The sequence below is a fragment of the Petaurus breviceps genome, unplaced genomic scaffold (genome assembly GCF_028583685.1).
Source record: "Petaurus breviceps papuanus isolate PSGF00001 unplaced genomic scaffold, PetGlider_PUasm1.0 76, whole genome shotgun sequence".
NCBI classification, from domain to species: Eukaryota; Metazoa; Chordata; class Mammalia; order Diprotodontia; family Petauridae; genus Petaurus; species Petaurus breviceps.
In genome coordinates, this window is record NW_027186473.1 from 29797247 (window position 1) to 29807206 (window position 9960).

Here is a 9960-nt window from a genome sequence, read left to right on the forward strand (position 1 = left end):
GGCTTTCAGGTAGTCCAATAAATTTTAAATGATCTCTCCCAGATCTATTTTCCAGGTCAGTGGGTATTCCAATGAAATATTTCACATTGTCTTCTATTATTTTATTTGTTTGGATCTGTTTTAATAAATCTTGATTTCTTATAAATTCATTAGCTTCCATTTGCTCCAATCTAATTTTGAAGGAATCATTCTCTTCAGTGAGTTTTTCAAATTCCTTTGCCATCTGGCAAGTTCAGCTTTTTAAGGCATTCTTCTCCTCATTGGCTTTTTAGGCCTCTTTTGTTATTTGGGTTAGTCTATTTTTTAAGATGCTATTTTCTTCGATATTTTTTGGGTCTCCTTTAGCAGACTGTGTACTCACTTTCCATGATTTTCTTGCTTTATTTTCATTTCTCTTCCAAAATTTTCCTCCACTTCTCTTACTTGATTTTCAAAGTCCTTCTTGTGCTCCTCCATGGCCTGTAATCAGTTCATATTTTTCTTGGAAGCTTTTGATGCAGGAGTTCTGACTTTGTTGTCTTCCTCCCATTCCATGCTTTGATCCTTTTTGTCCCCAAAAAAGGAATCTATTGTCTGTTTGTGCTTCCTCTGCTTGCTCATACTGCCAGCCAATTACTTGTCTTTTGAGCTCTTTGCCACTGTAGAACTCTGCTTCCCAGATTACAGAGAACTATGTCCCAATTCCCTGGGGTTTTCACAGCTGCTGGAGCTATTTGGAGGCCTCCCTCTTTGCAGCCCCCACAAGCTCTGGCACACTGGCCACACACCACAGGACCACCACCCAAGACCGCGATCCAGATTCAAGCAGTTTGAAGTAAGAGTGATTACCCTCTGAATTGTTCCCCCTATGTTCTGCAGGCCAAGAGCTCTGGAAGCAGCCACATGGCTTAACTCAGCCACTGTGCCTCTGCCATTTCTCACCCTAATGGCAGGGCCAGACAGTGCTCTTCTCCATCTAGTTCCAACAGATTTCCTAACTGACCTTTTACTTTCTTTTTGACATTTATGGGTTGAGAAGTCTGGAAACTGCCACAGCTGCTGGTGATACACTCTCCTGAAGTCTTCTCCTGCTGCCACTGGTAGGTGCTGTCCTGGGGTCAACCATGAGGCTCATGCAGGACTGTGCTCAAATCCCAGCTCTGTATGATAGACCTTTCCTGTCAGCCTTCCAGGTTGCCTTCAGTGGGAGATTTGTTTCCGTCTGTCACTTTGTGGATTCTGTAGCTCTAACATTTTTTTTAAGTCATGTTTTTACATGTATTGTAAATGAAGTGGTGAGAGCCAGAGTCATGTGGAGGTCATGCTTCTACTCTGCCATCTTGACTCTGCCCTCCTCAGAGGATTGTTTTTTTGACATGAATAGTGATAAAGATTCTACAGGCAAGCAATATTAATAAGAAGAGATTATGGGGAAAATCAGCTCAGAATAATGGATAGAACTGGCCTCAGAGCTAGGAAGAAAAAAATCCCTTTATATCCTACTGGTGATAAATATCAGTTATGCAATTTGGAACAAGTCCCTTGATCTTGCACTTATTTGTCTTCATTGATAGAAGATATTTTCTCACTTGGAGATCTCCACACCAACTGGGTGGAGAAAAGCACTGTCTGGCCCCTGCCACTAGGGTGAGAAGTAGCAGAGGCAGTTTTGGTCCAAAAATAAAAAAAAAATCATCTTGACGCAAAGTGATTTATTTCTTTTGTTGCTTATAAGAATAAAAATGTCAATAATACCTATCTATAGTGCTTGAACCTTTGCAAAGCAATTACCTCATAGACTACCTCACAAAGTAGGTAGTACATTATTATCCCCATTTTGCAGGTGAGGCATCTGAGGTTCATAGAATTTGTGTCAGCATATTAATATCAATGGCATATAAACTAAAATCCATTGTATTTGTTTGCTTTTGGAACAAATTTTAACATACTATTTTCACATATAAAAGATAATAATAATGATAACAATAAGAACAGCAAGAACTAACATTTACACAGTACTCATTATGTGCCAGACATCGTAGACTTTAAAATACTTCGCAATTATATCTCATTTAATCCTTACAACAAATGGCTACTCAGAGTATAGTTTTCAACAAAGAGTCAGAAGGTACCACAACCAGAGTGAGTCAGCGCCTAATTAGCTTAGTACCAAAAGGTGTGAAAGTCTTCCTACAAGCAAGTCTACCCCTAAGCAAGCTTCCCCTTAGGTAAGTTCCTCCCCCTATGGGACCTATGTTACTCATAATGTATCACAGCTGTGATAGTAGCAAGACATCCATGATTGAAATATCTGTGTGCCTTTAGACCTGGGAACAAGGCTCCTGTTCCAAGTGAAAAGGGGACACATGTGGTCACATAGGCTTATTAATGAACATCAAAGATCTTTCTATTACATTAACATTACAGGTGATTAACTCAATTAGATTGCTAGGTTGGTGTAGTAGAAAGAGCACTGGACTTGGAATTCATGGATAAGTGGATTTGAATTCATCTCTTCCTAGTGAAACTTAGTTTCCTTAGCTAGAAAATGGAAATAATATAATACTTTCTCCATATGGTAATAAGGAAGATAAAATGATATAATATATGTAATACACTTTGCAAACCTTTAAACATAATATGTATGAATTGGCTATTAAAAAGACTATTGAAAAAGAAAAAAATGTATTTCATTGAAGATAAGACATGTGATATATTTCCTTGTTCTCAACAATATGCCCTGCCCCAGCTGCTAGTGCTAATGTTAATGAACTGGGTTTACCTACATCAAGACAGTTTCTTCACCCAATGTTCTTTACATGAATGAAGTCACAACTCCTAATCTTTCTCTATTTTATATATCCTTATCTATGCACATGGCTATCTCCCCCAAGGAATGGAAGCCCCTCAAGGGCAGAGACTGCTTTAATTTTGTCTTTTTATGCCTAATGCTTATCACAGGATCTGGCCCATTGTAGGTACTTAATATTCTGTTGTTGTTTTTGATTTATTGATTGATTGATTCATTGAGTTGAAAGTACCTCCATTAATGAAAATTGAGCAAATCTCTGAAATTGATGCTGCTGCTGCTGATAATGATGATGATGAGGATGATGGAGATCATAGTCAATAGGGATCTGTACTTTTGTATATATTTCTTGAGCAATCTGTTTAAATTATAAATAATAAAGATCTGTCTTTGTGAAAGTGACTTAGAAAGGTGTTAAGCCACAATTTGAAGCTATTGGATGATAGCTGCTGACCCCAGAAATAAGCTTATAAACAAGTTACAATGCAGTCATGTGCACTTTTTGAAGTCCTTTGCACTAAATGGATTTAGAAATATAAATAATTTAAAGTTTTTGCTTTTTCAAATGCTATATGTATTTTTTGTTTTAGAACTAGAATATCTTACATTTTTCCTCTAGATATTCCCATTGTAACACCCTTTTATCTCCTCTGTCATGATCTCCCATGCATGCACACATAGCACACACATTCATTCTTTAAATTTACTTGTCTTTCCTTGTTTTTTTTTTCCTTAGAAATTCTACTTGACTTCATTTACTCACACAGTGACAGCACACTTCAACATATTTTTTCATTGTTTACTGACTCATTGACTCAACTGAGATACAGAGTGTCAGTGAACTGAATATGGGATTATACACATAAGGTTGGCAGCAAGGCACAGGAATAATCCTGAGCATATGGAAGGTCCATTTTACATTTTCTAATGGAGGAAACTAAAGTTCCCTGATCCATATTCATGCACCTACTACTTTTTTTTCTGTTTTCTCAAGCATTGCAGAGATTAAAAGACAAATATTGGCCAAAGGATGGATAAAGAAAAGCCCTGATTGATTGGGGCAATATAGACTCAGAAAGGGCACAAGATGAGCCTTCATTGCAATATGTATTTATCTAACTTTCTTCAGCATGCAATCTTCAAGACATGGGGAGAAAGAATGTAGGGGAGAAAAATAATGTCCTTTATTATAAAAGTTGACATAGATTATATGTAAAAAGGGATGCTCATTAACTCAAATCGGTCTTTGATCTCTTCAATGTCAATACTCCAAAGATTTAGATCATAATCCTACATGCCTGACTATTTTTTTGGAATCTTGTTCATTTTCTCCCACAAATATATGACGGGCATCAACACAAGACAAAGTGCCCCCATACTTGCCATTGTCTCTTGATCTTATTAGAAATTTAGTCCAGGGGCAGCTAGGTGGTGCAGTGAATAGAGCACCTACCCTGGAGTTAGGAGGACAGGTGTTCAAAGTGTCACTTAAGACACTTAACACTTACTAGCCCTGTGATCTTGGGCAATTCATTTAACCCCAATTGCCCTGCTTTCCCACCCCCCTCCAAAAAGAAGAAAAAGACATCTAGTCCAGTAAAGGGGCCCTCCACCTATTGTCCTTCACTCTTACCACATGACCATACCATATTCTATTTTTATTTTTGGATATAATTTCCTGGATAACATCCTCTACTCTGCTTCTTCTTTGTAGGATAAAAATAAAGAAAAAGACAAAAATGAGTGTAAAAATGCAGTCTCAGTGAAAGTTAAGATAAAGTAATCTCTGTATGGGTCAAGAATGCATTTGCATCAACATAGGAAGCATCTGTAGGACAATTACAAACACTACCATATGGATGTGGAGTAGGCATGTAGAAGACTACAGAAATTGAAGTAAATAATAACTAAATTAGGATATTTGGAAAGGATAACTGAGTAACATTTGAAGAGAATCTGGGAATATGTAGGAAACAGGGAATTTTTGAAATACTTTATGAAGAAAGAGGGGGAATTAAAGTCTCTCTTACTTCCATGTATAGAAGCAACCTGTGTCTGACTTGCCTGAAAAAGAATTTTATCTCACATCTGCTCTGTCATGGTTGGGCATGTGAACTTGTCCAAGTGAATTTATTTGTCTTAAACTTCCTAGAGACATAAATGATACGTAAGGGTGGTATGAATAAAATGGACTGTCCAAATGACACTCCATGAAGATTGTATCTGAATTGACTCAGTGATATGCGAAATTGCTTTACATAGTATAATGTTCCAGGGTCCCACTGCTGTTAGAAACATTTGTTTATTCTCATTCAATAAAACATAAATGTACTACCGCATTGTTTTTCTCTTTGTCTTGGTGTTCCTATGATTAAAACTCAGGCCACGTGGGAATATGAGAGGAGAGTTGCCTTTCAAAATCATAGGGATTGAATAGAGTAGAATATCACTACGCATAAAACTTTATGCATTAAGATATTAGGGGACTTTGGACAAAACCCATTCCCCACCCCTTTTACTTTAAGTTATGTTGGGTTGATAAAATGTTTCAATTAATTCAGATTGTCTTTTAGTTATTCTGTTATTTGGGGGATTTAATAGTTCCTCTATCCAACACAGCACATTTATTATCTGTATTTGCCTTTACCCTTGTTACTTTTTATTTGACTTATAAATTTATATCACTTAAAATTTATGAGTTGCCCCAGGCAAGACCATGGCATCTTCAAGCAAAGGTCAGATAGTCAAGTTTTAGGAATACTCTAGAGAGCATATTTAATTAGGCATTGGTTAGATTAGGTGATCACTGAGGTCCCTTCCAACTACCAGAATCTTCAACATCATTGGCCATGGTGTTTAGTTGCAGAGTTACTCATCCAGAAGGAGACACTGAATCCCAGAAATTGGAGACTCAGCTCAGGAGAATTCAAGGTACACTTATGGAAGCAGAGACACATTCTTGATAGATATAAATACAAAGGCTCAAACTCTCAAGTATAGATGTGATTTCATAGAGAAGATTCTTTGTTGGCATAAAGAAAGTCTCTCATGGTCTCAAGACAAAGTAAATTTGCTACTCGAGAGTTGAATTACAGATGGGAATAAACCCTGGGAGCCAGTAAAACTATCTGCCCTGGAGAGATGATCGCTTTTTTTTTTTTTGGAGAGAGTGGATTTTCATGATGATTCCACAAGGAAAGGACCTGAGGACATTTAATCTTAGAGTTGTGACTTACATTAAACTACATATACCCTGTATATGTTCCTCATTACCATAATACTTGAGTTTTGCCTTTTTGTCCCTCAGACACTAAATATTTATGGGAGATTGCATTCTAGGCTTGTGTAGGGAAAGTGTTGTAGCTATTTTAACTAAGATACCTTATTAAATAATTTTGCTTATAGATAGTTGTGTCTACTAGCAATCTATCAATAGGAAGAACAATGCTGAGACTAGTGATCAATATATTATTAAGAATGTGTTCCCAAAGGGAATCCCTAGAATCTGAGAGAAGCAACTGTTCTCTGGGAATGCAACCTATGAGTTTGTAGTCAAGTTGGTGGATTAGTATAGATCATGGTGTTATAGAAGCATATGAAAATTGAAGTATTAGACAATTTAATTAACATCCATATCTATAAAATTGGAACAATGTCAAATGGCTAGAAAGCACTGTATGTTAATAACTCTGAAAAGCAAATATAAATACCAAAACAATGCATAGTATATCTTTTATCAGGTAGTAATTATAAAGCAGACTATTCCTTCAGTTGTAGTTGAATTATGTATCTCCTAGTACATTGTAGATACTAATACATTTTAAGCTCTAAAGGCCTTTTAAATACTATTTAAGGGATGAGAGGAGGCTTAAAAGATAAAGTAACTTTTCCAAGGTCATGAAGCAAAGGACAAGCAGATTTAAGACTGAATCTCTTAATTCGTAGTCCAGTAGACCACACTGTCTCCATCATTACATCCTGGAGCAGAAATAGAAATGCCTCAAATTGAGTATGCTCATTACTAAATCCTAAATTGGTGGATTGTTCAGTCATTTTAGTCATGTCTAACTCCACATAACCCCCTTTGGTGTTTTCTTGGCAAAGACACCAGAGTGATTTGCCATTTCTTTCTCCAGCTCAGGTCACAGGTGAGGAAACTGAGGCAAACTTGTTAATTAAGTCATCCAGCTAGTAAGTATCTGAGGCCAGATTTGAACTCATAAAGATGATTATTCTTGACTACAGGCCCATCACTCTATCCACTGTACCACCTAGCTAGCCCAAATTACAAATACATTATTTTAATGTTCAGAATGTTTTATGTCAATTACAGTGAATGTAAGCCATTATCCTCATGTTTAACAAATTCTTAGGATATGGCTAGAGTTACAACTATTCATATTGATCTATCTAAGCAATTCTTACCCATGTCCTTCCATAAAACATGCATGAGGAGTCTATCTATCCTGCTGAATTCACTTTCTCATTATAAAGGCAATTGTGGTTGGAAAAGGAAAGAAGGAGTGAGTGATATTGACCTATTTCTTTTTTTCTTGGGATCTTTATACTTGAAAGAAGATGATGCAGACATCTTTTTGATTTCTATGAGCCAAAACAAATAAGAAAGGTACTATTTTGTCAGGTTTTTTTTTTAAATTTTTAGGCCTATGGCTTTGTAAGTAATTGTAGCAGCAAGCACCCCGAGTGTCCTCAGGTTTTGCTGCCAACACTGGTTCTTGGATCCGCTTTGATAAAGGAAAGCAACTCAAAATGGGTTAACAAGCTTACTTTAATCAGTCAAACGTATATCATTTACCTAGTTCAGGGGAAAGAGGTCAGCACCCCGAACTTCAGAATATACAGGCAGAATTATCAAGACAGAAACAGATCAAGTAGACAGATTTCAAAGTGTCCAACCATTACATCCATACCCAATCAACATCTGGGTTTCAACATCTGGGTTTCAAAGCCGGGGGGCTCTGGACAATGGCTTCCCAGAATCCAGATCAAATCACAGAACACTTCTCAAAGTGAGCCCCAAAACAAAGCCACATATCAGGGCTTGTATAGCCTTGTCCTGGCTCAGAGAATGTAACAACCTTATTGACTTACTGGCCAATCAAGAAGTATCTACTGAAAAACAAGCCTCCCACCCCAGGCTCCAGGTGCACTTTAGCCTAGGGGCAGGGAAAATCTTTAAATTTACATTCCCATTACAGTAATGAAATCTAAAGAAGAGTTCATTGGACACTTAAAGTGAAGAAATTTACATGAATGAAAGTTCTTTTTGAGGAAGCAATGATGCCTTGGACTTTCTTGTCATTTTAATATTTTCCTGATGAGTCTAACTTTCCATTTGTTTTAATGGAGTATGATGTAACTGACATCCTTTTGAGACAGTTAAAATGTCAGTCTTTAGATATGATATTTCATTGATGGATAATATGAGTGTGTGAGTTTACAGAGAACCCCATAAAGGATGCATAACAGCTGAATCATGGCACATCAAAAGAATGGAAAATAACCTCAGGGCATACCTGTGGAGACTATTCTCCTTAAATGAATGATGTTAATGTGATTACCAAAAAGATAGTCTGATTGCCCATTTGGGTATCAGAGAAAGATTTTGTCATATTTGTGGCCATTATCTGGTAGCTTATTACCTACATTTGGGAAACCAGCAGGCTATTATGCTGAGTTTCAAAAATTTCCCAAACTTTTCATGACATTAAGGAATATTTTTCTGACACACTCTAAAGCTCAAATTGACCAAGGATCAATTGTTTCATCTTTGACTTAGAGGTAACTCCCATCTTCTGGGCTATTGATTGGCTAACAATGGGATCCAAATCCACTAGGGGATTATTCCACTTCTATAACATATCCCTTTCCCATTCCCTTTCCTTTACTCATATAGCCAGAATGGCTATTAAGCCTCAAGCCCCTTTGTCTCACCCATGGTAGTATCACTATCTGTTCAACTATCCACTCTGTAGAAAGTAAGCCTCCTGAGGAAAGGAATTCTGTCCCTTTTCCTCTATTTATCTCTACACCTAGCATGAAGACTGAAACATAGAATGGTAATATTAAACAAGACTCAATTCAATAAGAAATTATTAAGTTCTTGCTATGTAAAAGGTATTGTGTGAGGTATAGATAATATGAATAGCAAACAAAATAAAACAAAACAAATTTAGTCCCTGCAATCAAGATTGTATTCTATTTTTCCTTTTTGAAATTAATTAATTTATTTTTAGCTTTTAACATTCATTTCCACAAGATTTTGAGCTCCAAATTTTCTCCCCATCTCTCCCCTTCCTTTCCACCCAAAGATGGCATGCATTCTGATTACCCTTTCCCCAGTTTGCCATCACTTCTATCACCCCTCCCCCTTATCCTTAGCCCCCTTACTATCTTTTAAGACAAGAGAGTTTTCTATACCATATTGCCTGTATATCTTATTTCCTAGTCCCATATAAAAAACATTTCTTTAACATGTGTTTTTAAAACTTTGTGTTACAAATTCTCTCCTTTCTCACCTCCTCACCCACCCTCACTGAGATGGCAAGAAATTCAATATAAGTTATACATGTGTAGTTATGCAAAACACTTCCATAATGGTCATATTGTGAAAGACTAAATATATTTCCCTCCATCCTATCCCCCCCCACTTACTCTATTTTCTCCTTCGACTCTTTCCCTATTCAAAAGTGTTTGCTTCTGACTAACCCTGCCCCAATCCATACTCCCTTTTGTCATACACTCCCCTCTTTATTTCCTTTCCCCTTACTTTCCTGTAGGGTAAGATACCCAATTGAGTGTGTATATTATTCCTTCCTTAAGCCAAATCCAATGAGAGTAAGGTTGACTTATTTCCTCTCATTACCCTCTTAGTCTCCACTGTGAAACATTTTTCTTGACTCTTCTATGTGTGATAATTTATCCCCATTCTATCTCTCCTTTTCTACTTTTCCCAATATATTACTCTCTCACCCCTTGATTTTGTTTTTTAGTTATCATTCCTTCATATTCAACTTACCCTGTGCCATTTATCTATTTATCTATTTATCTACCTATGTATCTATGTATGTATGTATGTATGTATGTATGTATGTATGTATGTATGTATGTATCTATCTATCTATCTATCTATCTATCTATCTATCTATCTA